At 37.2% G+C, this 20,115-nt stretch overlaps 1 long non-coding RNA gene across 1 annotated transcript in view; it reads left to right on the forward strand.

Moving 5' to 3' along the window:
* The window catches only part of LOC309507050, a 269,877-nt gene extending 250,108 nt beyond the window's left edge, over positions 1–19,769 (forward strand). Inside the window, exon 3 of the long non-coding RNA XR_014209008.1 lies at positions 19,461–19,769. This is a non-coding gene — a long non-coding RNA (uncharacterized lncRNA). The remainder of the gene's footprint in view (positions 1–19,460) is intronic.
* The last annotated feature ends 346 nt before the right edge of the window (positions 19,770–20,115 follow it).

Here is a 20,115-nt window from a genome sequence, read left to right on the forward strand (position 1 = left end):
ACGCGTCACTAAGAAACGCCCAGTTGTAAAAAGCAGACGGAGAAGCCGCACGAAACGTGTGAAAAGATCTACAAGTTTGAAAAGACGAACCAACACTATCTTCTAAACCATGTCGTTGATTCATGCAATGTCAGACGAATGTATCAAATCAGAATTGGATATTTTTACCCTGCCTTTAACTCAAACAGCTATCGAGAAAAACACTTATGTGGAGATCCCTCCCGTGTCAGCGATTAATGATTCTTCTCCGATTTAATTTTTCATCGCGGGGACTGGTGAAGATTACACAGATCTGAATAACACATTGCTATACACTCGGGTTAAAACAACTCTGCCAGACGGAAATGACCTACCGGAAGGCGCTCCCGTGTCTCTGATTAATTATCCCGGAGGGACTATTTTCTCACAGGTGGATGTCTCCCTAGGAGATCGGCTAGTGTCACAGCCCTCCAACACGTATCCGTACAGGTGTATTCTTGAGATGCTTATTAATTATGGAAAAGATACCCTAGAGAATAACTTTTCAGCAGGACTGTTTTACAAAGATACAGCTGGTCATATGGACGCTACAGACCCAGCTGGTGCAAATGCAGGTTTAACAAAAAGAGCTGCGTTTACAGATGGCAGCAATGTTGTGGAGTTATTAGCTCCGATACACAGCGATATATTTTTTCAGCCGAAATTACTTTTGAACGGTGTAGATATTCGTATTCGTTTAACTAGAGCGAAAGACGCATTCTGCCTTATGCGTGGGGACGCGATCGATTATAAACTAAAAATAATCTCCGCTTCTCTCTTTATCAAAAGAGTGTCTGTCTCCCCTTCTCTTCAGTTAGGACACGCTCAAGCTTTACTGTCGGCCACGGCCAAATATCCTATCGACAGAGTCTGCATGAAGAACTTCAGCATACCGGCTGGATCTCGCGTCTCAAATCATGAAAACCTCTTCCTAGGCACATTACCAAAATCCATCGTTATAGCATTGACTGATAATGATGCTTTTACTGGCGTTTACGAAAAAAAAACCCATTCGCGTTTAAACACTTTCATCTAGAATATTTAAATCTCACCTCTGACGGGGCACACGTCCCTACGAGGCCGTTTCAGCCGCAATTTAATTTAGGAAATGCCGTGAGAGAGTATTATCAACTGGTTACCGCCACGGGGAGGCATTTGAAGAATCAGTCTCTGGCCATAGATAGGGAGGATTTTCTCAACGGCTACACACTGTTTGCCTATAATCTTACTCCGGATGAAGAGTGCTCGCAGCATGTGTCACTGATTAGATCAGGGAATATTAGGTTAGAAGCACGTTTTAGAGAGCTCTTCTTGAAATATCAAATCGGAGACAGGTGTTGGCAGAACACTACTAAAGGGATTGAAATGAACACTGTGGAGCTAACGAGAATTATGGACAACATTACGTGTAATGTCAATTTTTTAGGAGTATTCGCTAGCGATCATCTTCCCAAAGAAACGTTGATAGATCTCCCGGCTCTATTAATTTGTAATACGGATCGATCGGACGAACCGGGCCGCCACTGGTTAGCCGTGTACATGGGTCGAAACGGGGTCGGATGTTTTTTTGACAGCTTCAGGAATCCTCCGGATTCAGATTTTTTTCCTCCATCTATTCTCGACTTTCTAAAAAACAATTCTACACAAATTCATCATTCTACCAGACAAGTCCAAGATTTCACATCAGTCACCTGTGGACAGCATTGTGTCTTTTTTCTGTATCATATTTCACGAGGTGTTAAGTATGAAGATAATGAAATTTTACCATAACGATAATCTATTAAGAAATGATGTTATGGTGTCTCTTTCTGTGAAAAAATGTAAACCCATGGTCTGTGATAGTAAAAGATTTAAATGTATCCAGTGTGTACAGTCTGGTAAAATGTTCCAGTCTTATTAATTCCTGTGTAACGAATAAATAAAGAATATGTAATGAATAAACGACTCGTAAACAGGTGAATAATCTCATTTTCTTTCTTTTATTTGACATCAAAACAATAACACGATATACATTGACGTTACATACAATATGTTGTACAATAACATACATAGATTAAAAACTAAAACACAAATACACATAATGAAAATCTCACGCACACATGATAATATTTTGTAAAAAACCCACATAGCTATGCCATTACATCAGGGACGGACTGACAATCTGTGCGTTCTGGAAAAGTCCAGAGCGGCCGTCCAACCGAGGGCCGTCGGCACAAAAAAAGTCTAATAAAGCAATATGAACAGCCAACAGCAGGGGCACTAATACGATCACTTATACACCGTGTTAAAAAAAACGGGGTAGGCTATCATTTTGCGACCTTTTCAACTAAACTTTTCAATTTGCACTTTTGCAAACTCTCTTTGATTAGGCTATACACTGTCATTTGCGTTGTGTATGAGAAACATCAAAACGCTCAAAAAGCGGAACAAAACTTGTTTGATCTGAGCAGCGCAGAGCATTATCAGATCGGCCCCAAAGCAGCTGTGCGGGCTGATCTCGATCACACCAACATTATTACACAGAGCTGCACGATCCACTGAGAGAAGCAGTTCAATTCAGCGCAGAATTCTCTATCTCTCGTATAAACCCACAGATGACATTGTGATTTAAGCTTGTAAAAAGCTAGATGAAACAGTGCTGATATTCTCAACATATTGATACAAAAAACAGGCGAAACATTGTTCCAAGAATAAACCAGTTAGAAAACCTTTCACGCCACAACATTAACTGTAGTAAAACAAACTTTTTTGGCAGAAATGTGCCTGTATATATTCATATTAAAAATGATGTTATATTAAAATAGTCATGTATAAATGTATTAAATGTAATGCAGTAATGTTTTTGTTTAGAAGTTATGGCAGTTTATTTATTTTTGCATTTATATTTATACTAAATGTTTGGGCTACTGTTTTTGATAACACATACAATAGGTTTATAGAAAAATCAACAAAAAAATCTATAACTATTTCCATAATTTTTCAGGAATTGTTGATTTTTTCTTTTTTTTTTCTTAAAGGCTTGTAAGTCTGAACCAGAATATCAAGATATTTTATTATTTCGCATATGATGGTGAAAAGTAAAAAAGCACCACCATGTTATATGTATAATAAATATTTGAGTATAACAAACAAAATCCCTTCTAGATTATTTTATCCCTTGAGGTAGGGGATAAAAAGGTACACAAAAAGGTTGGAGACCCCTGGTATATAGTATGTTTTATAATTAAAAGTTGGTGTAATTTGGGGGTTCTGTAGCCAGTGACATTTCATTATTTGTATTTTATGGCATTGTACATTTTTTGTTTTTATTTTAAGGCTGAGGCTTCATTAATAAACACAACCTCAATTATCATCATTGTTTTGAGATGTGACTTGCTGTGAATACCTTGTCTGATAGGCTGCAGTATTGTGGCATAGTATCAGGACATCCTGGCTAGTGTCTGTCGCACACGGCTAGAGGCGAATGGCCGGATGATGGGCCTATTTGGGAGAAAGTCCAGGGCTGTTTTTTAGCCCCAGTCCGTCCCTGTTTGAGATGGACTCATCAAAGCAAGCTCTTGTCTGAAGTTTAAAATCATTGGTTACCCGTAAGCCAATCACATAACGTTTGGTTATGGCGTGTGTTATGCGCATGCTCAGCGGCATCTAACTTCCACTGTAAACATGTATGATGCGAAAACAAAACCATCGAGCGAAATACCGGAGTGAACATGGCTGTGAACGACTTTTGCAGATTATGTGAAGTAAATCTACGCATTCACGGTACAATCACCGTCTACGTCACGGCTCTCAGCCCGCCCTCTGTTCGTTGATTGGCCGGCAGTTTTCAGGCCGGAGGAAAACGGAAAGCTATGACGCTGTCTCAGACTGAGTACAGAAGCGAAATGAAATTGAGCGGAAGTACGAAGTCTGACATAGTCAGGCTACAATCCTACCCCCATAGTTTCACATACGATGTCTTGGAATGACAGCAGCACAAATACCAAGCAAAGATATCCCTTGGTATTGAGGTATGTGCAAAAGCAAGTTAAGAGGCCGTAGGAGAGTTTGACAATATCTCTTGTCGTTGACTATATTTGGCTCTATAGAAAATGTCTCAGGATTATGCAAAGGTTGTACTATAACGAGCAAGATTACATGTGTGGGGGAAAAAGTTGATGGCATTGCAAAGTGAGGTTTATAAAGTAGTGAAGTTTATATCACAGTGAAATCTTTGTTTTTTCATCTTTGTTATTTTTCATAATAAAACAATTTCTCAAACTAAATGTTGTAGTATAACCATCAGGGCAGCAGTGACGTGTAAACTGAATTTGGCAACAATACAGTAAATTACAGTGAAGTTATTGAATATTTTTCATAAAAAAATCATAATAATTATACATTTACAATTGTATATACAATTTAAAATATTTTTTTCCCCAAATAAGTGTTGTAGTATAACCATCATGACAGAAGTGATGTGTAAACTGAATTTGCCAACAATACAGTGAATTACAGTGAAGTTATTGAATATTTTTAATGAAAAATCATAGAAATTATAAATTTACAATTGTATATACAATTTAAAATATTTTATTTCCCAAAATAAGTGTTGTAGTTTAACCAACAGGACAGCAGTGATGTGTGAACTGAATTTGGCAACAATACAGTGAATTACAATGAAGTTATTGGATATTTTTCATGATAAAAATCATCAAAATGATACATTTACATATACAATTAAAAATTTTTTTTTTTTCAAAATAAGTGTTGTAGTATAACCACCAGGACAGCAGTGATGTGTAAACTGAATTTGGCAACAATACAGTGAATTACAGTGTAGTTATTGAATATTTTTCATAAATAATAATCATAAAAATTATGCGAAAAGATATTTATACAAAATAAGTGTTGTAGTATAACCATCAGGACAGCAGTGATGTGTGAACTGAATTTGATGACACTATAGTGTGTGACAATGAAGTTATTAACTGTTTTCGTAGTAACGCTTTTCGGGTTTTGCACTTTGCAGACGGCCCCTTCGGATCTGTCTCTCAGCTGCCTGTGCATAGAGATCAATGTATTTTGTCCACTGCGAGGGAAAGCTCGTTTTGAGGGAAATTAGGTTGTAGCTGCTTGTCTACATTACTACGATTAAAAAGAGAGGTTATTTGTGTAGTAATAACGTTTAGCTCACGGGTTATTGACCTGGGAAGTTCAAATCTGTGAATTTATTGCCAACTTTACTCAACCGCTCAGGTTCACCTAGATTAATGTGCGCTAACCTGTTATTAGGCACATTCCAAGTGTTTGTGTGGAGTGTGGAAGCTATTAGCATGCTTTACTGCATGACGTGTAGGTGCTGGCGCGATCACTTGCATTTAACTTAAAATACTCCGTCATTTTTGGTCTTGTATCAAGAGTAGCCTAATACGTAATTCAAAACTGACAAATGTTATTTTTGTGCACTCACAATAACTAAACGTTGTGCTTTTGTAAAATAAAGGAAACAATCAGTATGCACTTTCTGACGTCTCAGTCTCTGTGAACTTGATCGCGTCAAAAAATAAACCAAAACTCAGCGAGAACTTTCCTCACAGACATGAGAAATACATCTATCGAAAGCTCAAAATCTCAAATTTTTTTAATTAACCGATTCAAATGGATTTTTTTTTTCTAAGATTAAGTTATGAAATGCAGTATGGGAGAACAAGTATTTGATACACTGCCGATTTTGCAGGTTTTCCTACTTACAAAGCATGTAGAGGTTTGTAATTTTTATCATAGGTACACTTCACCTGTAAAAAATCCAGAAAATCACATTGTATGATTTTTAAACAATTAATTTGCATTTTATAGCATGACATAAGTATTTGATCACCTACCAACCAGTAAGAATTCCGGCTCTCACAGACCTGTTCGTTTTTCTTTAAGAAGCCCTCCTGTTCTCCACTCATTACCTGTATTAACTGCACCTGTTTGAACTTGTTACATGTATAAAAGACACCTGTCCACACACTCAATCAAACAGACTCCAACCTCTCCACAATGGCCAAGACCAGAGAGCTGTGTAAGGACATCAGGGATAAAATTGTAGACCTGCACAAGGCTGGCATGGGCTACAGGACAATAGGCAAGCAGCTTGGTGAGAAGGCAACAACTGTTGGCGCAATTATTAGAAAATGGAAGAAGTTCAAGATGACGGTCAATCTCCCTCGGTCTGGGGCACCATGCAAGATTTCACCTATGCAAATAGAGCTTTTTGGTCTAAACTCCACTTGCCGTGTTTGGAGGAAAAATAAGGATGAGTACAACCCCAAGAACACCATCCCAACCGTGAAGCAGGGAGGTGGAAACATCATTCTTTGGGGATGCTTTTCTGCAAAAGGGACAGGACGACTGCACCGTATTGAGGGGAGGATGGATGGGGCCCTGTATTGCGAGATCTTGGCCAACAACCTCCTTCCCTCAGTAAGAGCATTGAAGATGGGTCATGGCTGGGTCTTCCAGCATGACAACGACCCAAAACACAAAGGCAGGGCAACTAAGGAGTGGCTCTGTAAGAAGCATCTCAAGGTCCTGGAGTGGCCTAGCCAGTCTCCAGACCTGAACCCAATAGAAAATCTTTGGAGGGAGCTGAAAGTCTGTATTGCCCAGTGACACCCCCGAACCCTGAAGGATCTGGAGAAGGTCTGTATGGAGGAGTGGGCCAAAATCCCTGCTGCAGTGTGAGCAAACCTGGTCAAGAACTACAGGAAACGTATGATCTCTGTAATTGCAAACAAAGGTTTCTGTACCAAATATTAAGTACTGTAAATACTTATGTCATGCAATAAAATGCAAATTAATTACTTAAAAATCATACAATGTGATTTTCTGGATTTTTGTTTTAGATTCCGTCACTCACAGTTGAAGAGTACCTATGATAAAAATTACAGACTTCTACATGCTGTGTAAGTGGGAAAACCTGCTAAATTGCCAGTGTATCAAATACTTGATCTCCCCACTGTATATATATTGGCCCAGATAAGGTATAGTAATGGTTTATTTCTTCGCTAACAATCTGTCTGTTTCATTATCCCGAGGTTACCATTTTCAGCCGGATCTGGTCCAAATCCAGATCAGATGGTGGACCTGCACCTAGGCATGACCACAACGCAGCCCTAAATGTCAGCTGAGACCATGTCAATTAGACAAGCCCTAGAGACGGATCCCCTGTGAGGACCTTGTTAACCGCTATAGGCACAGATCCACAGCAAAGGCCACAAGAACCAGGCAAGTCCTCTTCACAGACCCCTACAGCCAGCTTCAACTCAAAGCCGGCGTGTTGTATCCTGATCTTCATGTTGATGGAACCAGATTAAATATTCTGAATTACACCAATCCACAATCTGACTTGTGATGCAACCTGACTCATAATCACACCATGTTCGTTCGTTGACCAGAGGAGAACTGGTCCCCTGACTGAGCCTGGTTTCTCCCAAAGGTTTTTTCTTCTCCATTTGTCACCTGATGGATTTTGGGTTCCTTGCCTTGTTTTTTTTATACATTTGATTGCTTTAAACAATGTATGTACCATTTCAGGTAGGTCTATTTTAGTTGTGTCTTTGTTCTATTGTATTTTTTTTATCCTATTGCTTGTAATTAGTTTATTTGTTCTTATTTTTTCACTGACTCTTACAGGTGAAACTCGAAAAATGTGAATATCGTGCAAAAGTTAATTTATTTCAGTAATTCAACTTAAAAGGTGAAACTATATTATATAGACTCATTACATGCGAAGTGAGATATTTCAAGCCTTTATTTGTTATAATTTTGATTACAGCTTATGAAAACCTTTTCACAATATTCTAATTTTGAATTTGAGGTTTTCAAAAGCTGAAGCCATAATCATCAAAATTATAACAAATAAAGGCTTGAAATATCTCACTTTGCATATAATGAGTCTATATAATATATTACTGAAATAAATTAACTTTTGCACGATATTCTAATTTTTCGAGTTTCACCTGTACGTCTTCAGTAAGCTTGAGTTTTTTGTTTTTTGTTTTTTTGGTGATATTGACTTGGTGACAAGAATTATGAAATGTCTATGGTATATATATTATTTTATATATAAATAAACTTCAGTTAAAGCAAAAATGACTATATCGTGATATATATCATTATCGTGAAATAAAATGACTCATCGTGATTATAAGATTTTGGTCATATCGCCCACCCCTAGTGCACTGACACTATCGGATAAGAACTGAGCTGGACGATAACATCACTGTTAACTGCAGAGCTGCTTTATAGCAAACTGAACTGATTTCATAATTGATGAATTTACAGTTTTTGAGCAGAACTGAATCAACACTGAACTGACTTCAGATGAACAATGACACTATTTTATTTTTAGAGCCTCTTTACTGCAGAATGTAACTGTTTGAATAATTAAATATTTTTTTCCCCCTGTTTATACCTGTAAAACTGCTTTGAAACAATCTATAAAGTGTTATAAAAAGAAAGGTGACATAACTTGACAAGTGCAATGGCCTGCTTGTGGACCAAATCTGGCAAACAGCATGTGGGCCACATGAGGAATGTAGGAAAGATGAGGGTTAGAATAAAAATCAACTGTGGCCCACATTAGGGTCAGTTCTAGTTTCCTTACGTGTGACATTGCTAAGGCTTGCTTGTGGCCCACATCTGGCAAACAGGAGTGGACCACTCAAGTGCCATCATCCCATGAGGTACATGGACCAGAGAAAGGTGTTTAATCTGGGCCAGAATTAAAATGAACTGTTATCCAAATTTGGGCCAGTTCTGCTTTGTTTGTTTTGCCCATGGCTGACATGTGGCATTGCTATGGATCAATTGTGGCCCAAATCTGGCAAACAGGAGTGGACAGCTCAAGTGCCGTCATCCCATGCGGTATGTGGGCCAGAGCAAGGTATTACAGTGGATCTGGGCCAGATATGGGCCAGAATTAAAATGAACTGGTACCCAGATGTGGGTCAGTTCTGCTTCATTTGTTTTGTTTATGGCTGTCATGAGGCATTGCTATAGCTCGATAGTGGCCCAAATCTGGCAAACAGGAGTGGACTGCTCAAGTGCCATCATTCCACGCGGTATGTGGGCCAGAGCAAGGTATTACAGTAGATCTGGGCCGGATATGGGCCAGAATTAAAACGAACTGGTACCCAGATGTGGGCCAGTTCTGCTTCATTTGTTTTGTTTATGGCTGACATGAGGCATTGCTATAGCTCGATAGTGGCCCAAATCTGGCAAACAGGAGTGGACTGCTCAAGTGCTATCATTCCACGCGGTATGTGGGCCAGAGCAAGGTTTTAGATCTGGGCCGGATCTGGGCCAGAATTAAAATAACCTGTTGCCCAGATGTGGGCCAGTTCTGCTTCATTTGTTTTGTTTATGGCTGACATGCGGCATTGCTGTGCCTTGATTGTGGCCTAAATCTGGCAAACAGGAGCAGACCGCCCAATAGGCCGCTGTACGTGAGCTGTATCGTTCAGTTTCGTTCCGACAAACGGGGCACTACTTTTTGTTTTGCTCAATATGTTCAACGTAAATAAAAGGTATCCAAGCAAAAAGTTCTCCACGCATTATCCTGCAGTTAATGAGAAATTGTAATTTATTGGCGCACTATATTGACTGCATATTGAGACATAAAACTGTTGAGCTAGATTTTCAACCAATCAGCATCGAAAATGTAATGTCTACGGGTTTCACCCGGCCTGCTATCGGCGTTTTATAGACAAAAAACGCTTGACTTGTATGTGTGTGATGGGTAGGTTTAGGGGTTGGGTTAGAGAGTGTGTGTGTGTGTGTGTGTGTGTGTGTGTGTGTGTGTGTGTGTGTGTGTGTGTGTGTGTGTGTGTGTGTGTGTGTGTGAGTGAGAGAGAGAGAGAGAGAGATGGGTGGGTTTAGGGATCGGGTTAGTGTGTGTGTGTGTGTGTGTCTGTGTGTCTGAGTGTGAGAGAGAGATGGGTAGGTTTAGGGGTCGGGTTAGTGTGTGTGTGTGTGTGTGTGTGTGTGTGTGTGTGTGTGTGTGTGTGTGTGTGTGTGTGTGTGTGTGTGTGTGTGTGTGTGTGTGTGTGTGTGTGTGTGTGAGTGAGAGAGAGATGGGTGGGTTTTGGGGTCGGGTTAGTGTGTGTCTGTGTGTCTGAGTGTGAGAGAGAGATTGGTAGGTTTAGGGGTCGGGTTAGTGTGTGTGTGAATCTGATAGTGAGGACAGTGATCTTGATATTTAGTGATGTGTATATGATAATAAAATTAATATAGGACATATATTTAATATAAATAAATCAAAATGAAATGTTCTAACCTTTTAAATAGCCCGTTTTTGGCAGCAGATTTCGCTTACAGCCATACCACTTTGAGAACGCCCGATCTCGTCTGATCTCGGAAGCTAAGCAGGGTTGGGCCTGGTTAGTACTTGGATGGGAGACCGCCTTGGAATACCAGGTGCTGTAGAAAAGAAAATGTTTTTTAATCATTTAAATGGCCTGATAGAAAAATGGGAAAGGGTAGCCTGGGAAAACCCAGACAACTTCCGGCAAATTTAGATTTGCTCTGCAAGTAAGTCTGGCAAAGAGCTCATTCAAGGCCATTTCCATGCCGTGGAAATCGTGGCACCAATCAGAAACGTTGAGGCGGGCTTTACACGATGACGATCGCTCTGATTGGTTTTAGGTCTAGCCTATCCAATTGTGCCCAGAGGCATTTGAGCGACGTCCACTCCGTTGGTGAAGCGCACCAACTTTTAAATGCAGCATTATTATATTAAAATTGCAAACACATGAGGACAGTCTCCATGAAAGACCCACTGGCAGATGAACATGCTACTACATTTCTCTCCGAAACGGTAGGAAATTAAATTCGATTTAATAGAGGATTTTAACAGTGACAAGATGATTGACAGGGCAGTTTACATGATGGGATGCACGCGACAGATCCGTCCGATAAAGATGATGAAGTAGTATGTCCAAAAGTTGCCTACTTTTTTGCTACACATTCAAAAGTAAATACATTTTCTTCACAAAAAGAGTACTTTTATGGCGTAGTGTAACATAGGCGAATTGGGACGCAGCATATGGCTTTACACATGACAATCGCTCTGATTGGTTTTTGGAGTTTTAGGTCTATCCAATTGCGCCGAGAGGCATTTGAGCGAAGTCCGTTGGTGACGCCCCTTTGGAAATGATTTGTCTATGGAGCTTTGCCAGACCATAACTCAGTTACTACTGAGAATGGTCTGGTTTTAACCAGGCTAGGGAAAGGGTTATTCTAATGGGTGATTTCAATATAGTTTTCAGTTTTCCATGAGCATTGAGAATAGCTGGATGGCTGAAACGTCTGCCCTTGCTCTATTAAAATAATTGATTCTTTTTGTTAAAGACTTTGTCTATTTTTTCAGAGTGCGAACCATCTACAGTCTCTTCAATATAGTTTTCAGTAGAATGGAAATAACAAATGGCATGGTTTATAAAAGAGACAGTGGGAGAGAAGAATTGCTCAAATTAATGGATAAATATGATTTAATAGACATATGGAGAGAGATGAATGAGGGTATAAAAGACTTATCAAGACAACAGCTGGTAACAGATCAAATGAAACAAAGTAGAATAGATTTTATGTTGGTTAAAAGGAATATGAAGAGAAAGATTGATAAGATATATTATAAGATGACTTCTTTAAGCGACCATGGAATGTTAATGGTACATTTGAATGAAACGGGGGTGGAAAGAGGAAAGGGGATATGGTGTTTAAATAATTAACTTTTAAAAGATGAAGGGTATAAAATGAAGATAGAAGAAATTGTAACGAATGAGAGAGGGAATAAAATGTATGAAGAAGATAAGAGGGTATGGTGGGATAATGTAAAGTATGAGATAAAGAAATATTCAATACAGTAGTTTGATACAAAATATTAAGAGGAAAGAAGAGCTAACAGTTAGAAATGTTTTGAAAGAAGAATTACAAAAGGAGAATGGCGATGTAGAAATGATTTTAGTATATGAGAGCAGACTAAAGGAGATTTAAGAAGAAAAATGTAGAGGTGCTATGATAAGGAGTAGAGCAAAACATGTAATAGAAGGAGAGAGGTGCACAAAATTATTTTTTAGCTTAGAGGAAAATAGACAAAAGGCTGATACAATAAAGGAGGTATTAAAACAGGATGGAAGTAGAACAAAAGGAATCAAAGAGATATTGGGAAGTGTAAAAGAGTTTAATGCACATCTTTTTAAAAGTGAAGGGACACAAGAAGAAGAAAAGCAGTTTTTATTAAGTAAGATTAAAACAAAAGTAACTAAAGAAGATAAAGAAAGGTGTGATACGGATATTTTAGATGAAGAAATAGAGGTAGCAATTTCACAGTTGAATAATGGCAACAGTCCAGGAGCAGACGGATTGACCAGTGAATTTTATAAGGCTTTCAAGAAAACATTAACACCGGTTTTAAAAGAAATATATAAGGAAATATATGATAAAGGGGAAGCAAGTCAATTGATGAGAGTAGGAATGGTGAAATTTATTTTTAAGAAAAGAGGTGACTCAGCAGATTTAAAGAACTATAGGCCTATATCAATGTTAAATACGGATTTTAAAATATTGGCCAAAGTTTTGGCTAATTGATTAAAGAAGGTTTTACCAGAAATAATAACAACGAATCAAGCATATTCAATTATAGGGAGGGAAATTACAGATACAGTAAGTAATATAAGGGATAAAATAAGTTATATGATAGAAAGTAAAAAGGAGGGCTACATGGTTAGTATAGACTTAGAAAAAGCTTTCGATAGGGTAGAACATGATTTTTTATTTGAACTTTTAGAGAAATTTGGTTTCGGCGATAAGTTTGTAAAATGGATTAGATCTTTATATAAAGATGCAATTAGTTTTGTGAAGTGTAATTTTTTTATGACAGATGTTTTTAGCATAACAAGCTCAATAAGACAGGGTTGCCCTTTATCTGCATTATTATATAGTACTGTAGCTGAACCTTTAGGTTTAGCAGTTGCAGAAGATGAAAATATTAAAGGAGTTGGCTTTGGTGGAATGAGAAAAAAACAAAAAAATTACAAATACGCGGACAACACAACTTTAATTTTAAAGGATATTGGGAGCATTTAAGGAGCTATGGGGAAAATACTAAAATATTGTAAGGGTTCAGGAGCAAAAGTAAATATAGATAAAACTGTAATGATGAGAATAGGAACGGCAAAACAATTACCTAACTACCTTAATTTTAAAGAGGAGACAGAAACCATGAAAATTCTGGGAATTCGAATTGGGAAGGAGGAAAAGAAAACTAGAGACATAATATGGGATGAGATTCTAGGAGGAATTGAGAGAAGATTGATATTTTGGAGACAAAGATTGTTGAACCTGAGAGGGAAAATTTTGATTGTGAATGCTCTGATGCTGTCAAAAATATGGTATGCTTTAGAGGTAACTCCATTACCAATTTGGGTTTATAAGAAGTTGAAAACGTGTATTTTAAAATTTATATGGGATGGCAAACCAGCAAAGATAGCATACAACACAATGATAGGGCCTGTTGAGAAGGGGGGTTTAGGTTTGTTAGATCCTGTTTTAAGAATGAAGAGTCTAAGGGTTAAGATAATGAAGACATTTTTAAATAAGGATAACAGACAAGAGTGGAAGGACGGAATGGATTTTTTTTTAAATAAGTGTGGAGGTCTTAATATGGGCGGGGCCTGGTTAATACTTGGATGGGAGACCACCTGGGAATATCAGGTGCTGTAAGCATTTAAAAATAAAATAAAAAAAAGAGTCTAAGAGTTTGTTCAAAAAGCCTGAAATAGTCTCTGAGTTTCTTCAAAAAGCCCAGTCTTGGCAGGAGAGTTTCTTCAGAAAGTCTGAAAAAGTCTATGAATTTCTTCAAAAAGCCCGTTTTCTAAGCAGGGTCGGGCCTGGTTAGTACTTGGTTGGGAGACCGCCTGGGAATACCAGGTGCTGTAAGCTTTTTAGTTTACTTCACTAATGTTCTAACCTTTTAAATAGCCCGTTTTTGGCAGCAGATTTCGCTTACGGCCATACCACTTTGAGAACGCCCGATCTCGTCTGATCTCGGAAGCTAAGCAGGGTCGGGCCTGGTTAGTACTTGGATGGGAGACTGCCTGGGAATACCAGGTGCTGTAAGCATTTTTGGTAAAAAAAAAAAAAAAAAGAGTCCATGAGATTCTTCAAAAAGCCTGAAATATTCTCTGAGTTTCTTCAACATGCCCGGTCTTGGGAGCAGAGTTTCTTCAGAAAGCCTGAAAAATTCTATGAAGTTCTTCAAAAAGCCTGTTTTTGGCAGCAGATTTCGCTTACGGCCATACCACTTTGAGAACGCCCGATCTCGTCTGATCTCGGAAGCTAAGCAGGGTCGGGCCTGGTTAGTACTTGGATGGGAGACCGCCTGGGAATACCAGGTGCTGTAAGCTTTTTAGTTTACTTCACTAATGTTCTAACCTTTTAAATAGCCCGTTTTTGGCAGCAGATTTCGCTTACGGCCATACCACTTTGAGAACACCTGAAGTTGGTACGATCCAGGAAGTGTGAGGTGGCAGTTTTGGAGAGAAAGGCTCTCCTATATTTTTGTGTTTCTTTATTTTGATTTAATTTGATAAGTTCTTAAAGTTTATACTTTTATTTATTTTTTGTTTTGTTTAAACCTCAGACAGTTTTTACTGTCTGAGGTTTTATCTTTTCAAAATGACTGATACTACGGCTATGGAACAGGAACGGATATTAGACCAAGAGATTGAGGATAATGATTACACTGAAATGAATCAAGAAAAGGACAATGGAAAAGACAAAGATGACAACGAAACATGGGCAACGGTTGCCAAGAGGGGAAAAAAGAATGGAATAGATGCAAGGAGTAGAGGAACAGAAGAGCTACAAAAAAGTCAAGGTAAACAATTAAGATACAATATGGATGGAAGACGAGCAGAAGGTCAAAGAAATGAGACAATGAAAGAGATAAAAAGCCGATCGAAATATCAGAGAGACTACAAAAAAGAGGCAACGCTAACGATGACTGTTAATGATCCAGAGAAAATAACCGTGATGATGATAATAAAGACTGTGGAAGAGAAGACTGGAGTTGGAAAACTGTTTGGACTGAGGAAAAAAAGTAATTTTGACTATGAACTAACAATGGAAAATCAGACGGACTGTGACAAGCTAAAGGATGGACTGATGGTTGATGGACAATTTTGTAAGATCAAAAAATTATGTGAAATTGAAAGAATGGTCTCTTTTTTGCATTTGCCCAACTACATTAAAGACGATGAAATAATTCAGAAGTTGGTGGACTGGGGAGTAAGTCCAATTTTTCCATTAAGAAGAAGATATCATCCAGGCACAACTGTTGCTGATGGAACGAGGTTTTTAAGAGTGAAATTCCCACAGGACATTGTGACTTTGCCATACAATGTGAAGTTTGACACGGAGGAAGGACCGAAATACTTCAGAGCAATTCATGATGACCAACTTGATCATGAAAAAAAAAAGACTGTCCTAAATACACCTGTAGAGATTGTCTGGAACAGGGGCATTTTGCGCGGGACTGTCAAGCCCCGCGGTCCCAAAGCTGTGAAAAGACATGGATGAGGTGCATGTGTGAATCTGAAGAGGAGGAAAATTCAGAAATGGAGACAGAGGTGGAGGAGCAAATGGAGGAGACAAGCAGTTGTGGAAGGAAAGATGACATCGAGGAGGTGAATGGAATCTCTGAGGATTTATGTCAACAAGAAAAGGAGGACTGCATGAGGAGAGAGGACAACGGAGATAAGGAAATGGAAGTGCATACGGCAGAGACTGAGATACAACAAACTACTGTAAATGATGGACAAATGAAAGAGACGGAAGGTGCAACATTGAGTGAAACTGAAGATGGGTGGAATAAAGAGATGGAAAACAAAGAAGAAGATGACGATGGAGTAAAGGACAGTACAAACCAAGAGGAGGTAAGAGACGCAAAGGAAAAAAACTTTTGATGGGAAAGAAAGTGTGAAGAAAAACATTTTGAGTGGGGGAAGTAGATTGAAAACACCAGCAAAAATTAATATTGAGAAGGTGATGGAAAAACAAAGAATAAGAAGAGAATCTAAAGAAAAAAAGAAGAAAAAAAAGCTGAAATGACTGGTTTAAGAGAGAAAGAGGGGAGAGAGACTGAACAAAAGTGATGTGGTTTTTTGTTTGTTTTTATGTTGCATTTATTTTTTATATGAGTCAATTGAGTATAGTTTCAATTAATTCAAGAGGATTGTCAACTATGACTAAATTTGAAAATATTAATCACTTGACAAAGAAAAATGACATAATATGTATACAAGAAACAGGATGAAATGCTGAAAAAAATACATGGTTTGAAGAATATATGGGATGGAGACTTTTTTTTACAATAATGATCCTAATAAGAAAAAAGGAGTATCAATTTTAATAAGAAGGGGTACAACACAAAAAGCAACAATTATATTCACGGATAATATAGGAAGGACATTTGTGGTAAAGGTAGAAGGAAAAGAAGAACAAATAACAATATGTAATATTCATGCACCAAATGAGAGAACGAGCTACTTTTTTTAAAGAAATTGATGTTTTAATAGAGAATTATAACAATGTGATTCTAATTGGTGATTTTAATACTGTTTTAGAAAGAATTGATGTGGAAGATTATATGGTATATAGAGCAGATGTTGGGAGAAAAGAATTAAAGAAAGTTATGGAAAAACATAGATTTATAGATTTATGGAGGGAGAGAAACAGAGTAAAAAGAGAATATTCAAGAAGACAAATGGTTAACAATGTTTTAAAACAAAGTAGAATTGATTTGGTATTATGTAACAGACAGTTAGGGAGTTTTATTACAAAAGTATTTTACAAAATCTTTAGTGGAAGTGATCATGATTTTTTTAATGTAATTATTGATTATAGTGGTGTGGAGAGAGGACCAGGGGTGTGGGTTTTTAATACGGAACTTTTAAAAAACGACATTTATAAAATGGATGTAGAAAATTGCATAATAAATAGCATTAATAATGTCCTATATGAAGAAGCAAAAAGTGTGTGGTGGGATAATTTAAAAATAGATATAAAAAAATGATCTATTGAATATTCAAAGAAAATGCAAAGAATAAAGAAAAGTAAGGAAAGATTATTAAATAAGGAATGGGAAGAAGAAATGAAAAAAGTGTCAGAAGGAAGGATGGATGCAAATAAAATAGTGATATTAGAAGAGAAACTGAAAGAAAATAGAGGAGGCAAAATGTATGGGAGCTAAAATAAGAAGTAGAGCAAGAAATACAGTAGAAGGAGAAAGGAGTACAACATTTTTTATGATTTGGAAAAAACAAGAAAACAAGCAGAAATTATAAAAAGTATTTCAAATAACGGAAAGGTTGTGAATGAAAAAGAAGGTATTTTAAATGAAGTGAAGAATTTTTATGATATTTTATTTAAAAAAGAAGTTATAAATGAGGAAGATGAAGAGTTTTTTTGAATCAGATTGAAATAAAAGTTAAGGAAGATGATAAGAAAATGTGTGATAAAGAAATAAAAGAAGAAGAAATAGATGAAGCAGATCAGTTGAGTAATGGGAAAAGTCCAGGCCTGGATGGTTTACCATCTGAATTTTATAAGGTTTTTAAGAATGTTTTAACTCCAATTTTGTATGATTTATTTATTGATATTTTTAAACAGAAAAAAATAAGTGAAAGTATGAAGAAAGGAATGATTAAGATTATATATAAAAATAAAGGGGAAAGAGAAGAGCTTAAAAATTATAGACCATTGAGCATGTTAAATACGGATTACAAGATACTGGCCAAGATTCTAGCAAACAGACTGAAAAAAGTTATTCCAAACATTATAAAAAACAAATCAAGCAATACGGTGTTTTAAATCGAGATATATCGGATATAGTAACAAGTATTAGAGACTTAATGTGGTATATGAAAGAAAAAGGGGAAGAAGGATATTTGATAAGTATAGATCTGGAAAAGGCATTTGATAGAGTAGAGCATAAATATTTATTTGATATACTGGAAAAAATTGGTTTTGGGGAAAATTTTATTGCATGGATGAAATGCTTATATAATGATATTTTAAGTTGTATTAAAGTTAATGGGTTTTTAACAGATTTTATTAAGATATCGAGGTCAATAAGGCAGGGATGTCCATTATCGGCACTACTGTACACTCTAGTTGCTGAGCCTTTAGGACTTGCAATAAACAAAGAAACACAGATAAAAGGAATAGTATTGGAAAATGAGAAAGTGCAGCAGAAAATATTTCAATATGCAGATGATACCACCTTGTTTTTAAAAGATTTTAAGAGTATTGAAAAGGCAATGTTAATATTGGGAAAATATTGTGGTGGAACAGGGGCTAAAGTTAATAATGATAAGACTGAATACATGAGAATGGGGCAGGTAGATACTCTAGGAAGACAATGGAACTTTAAAGAACAGAAGAATGAACTAAAGATTTTAGGAATAACACTTGGAAGAGATGAAATTAGAACAAGAGACCTGGTTTGGGAGGAGACTATAGGAAAAATGGAAAAGAGACTAAACTTTTGGAAACAAAGACAATTATTTATAAAAGGGAAAGTACTGGTTTTAAATTCATTATTTTTATCCAAGATGTGGTGTATTTTAAATGTGGTTAGTCTGCCAACGTGGGTGTATAAAAGATTAAAAACGTTCATTTAAAATTTTTTATGGGATGGTAAGCCAGCTAAAATAGCTTATAATACAATAATTGGGGATGTAGAAAAGAGAGGTTTGGGACTGATAGATCCAATGATAAGAAAGCAAAGTTTGAGAATAAAGACTGTAAAAAAGTTTTTTAAAAAGGATGATTTAATATGGAAAAAAATAATGAGTTTTTATATAAATAAGTGTGGAAAAATGGGGGATGATTTTATATGGATGCAATTTAAGGACAATATGATAGAGGGAATACATAGACTGTAAAAAATATGGACAAAGCGTCTGTGACATCACCCATAGACTTTCTGAAGAACGGGTTTGAAGCCGTTTATGGGGGGTATGGGCGGCGCCATCTTGGAAAATCTTGGGAAATCCTAACCCCGCCCACCTTCTGACGCAGCGCGCGTCACTCAGCTCGCTCTGCTACTCCGGTTATCTCTGTGTATATTTTAGGCAACGAAATATGTTATAAAACACCACACTGCCTCTTTTCGTTTTCATTTAAAGAAATCTTAAACATTATAGCCACACAAATGTGGTTCAGGCAACGCGTATTGATTATATTCACTGCACATAAAGTTTGCCTATTTATAACATAACGAAATATAAAACACAAACCTGCCTCTTTTCGTTTTAAATATAATATAAAAACATTAAACATTTTAATATGGTCCAGGCAATATGTGCATTTGTACTAAACAACAGATTTTGCTGTAAACACCTTTACAGATCATCTTCGTTGTATTAAAATTTAAAATGACAAAACTCAACCCAGTCTCTTTTTGTTACATTTCACTTTTATCAATATTAGCCATTATAAAAGTATAAGTAAAAGGTACAAGAAGCTATACAAATAAAGCAAACAATTCAGTCAAACATACAAAGTCAGCGCTCTAGTCTAACCATACAACGGTAAAGTTAAATAGCTTATAAAGTTATGAAACTTCCCCTCAGCCAAAACGATTGCCCAGGGACCAAATTATAGATTCACAAGACCAAAAATCGCCCATTAGATATAGACAAGACGAATTATATCTCATGTTTGGTGTGGGTGGCGCAATGGATAAGACACATGCCTTTGGTGTGAGAGACCCGGGTTCGAATCCACTGTGAGACACCAATGTGTCCCTGAGCAAGACACTTAACCCCTAGTTGCTCCAGAGGCGTGTGACCTCTGACATATATAGCAATTGTAAGTCACTTTGGATAAAAGCGTCAGCTAAATGAATAAATGTAAATGTTTAACCACTACAGAGACGCCAGAGTCCGCGGCAAACGCCAGAATGACTGCCGAGGAAAAGCTGTTCCAGGCGGGGTACATGCGCCGAGCGCCCGGTCATCGCTGGATCTCACAACTGGATACAATTTTCATAAATCTTTATAA

This window comes from Leuciscus leuciscus, assembly GCF_965113295.1.
Source record: "Leuciscus leuciscus genome assembly, chromosome: 9".
Classification (NCBI taxonomy): Eukaryota; Metazoa; Chordata; class Actinopteri; order Cypriniformes; family Leuciscidae; genus Leuciscus; species Leuciscus leuciscus.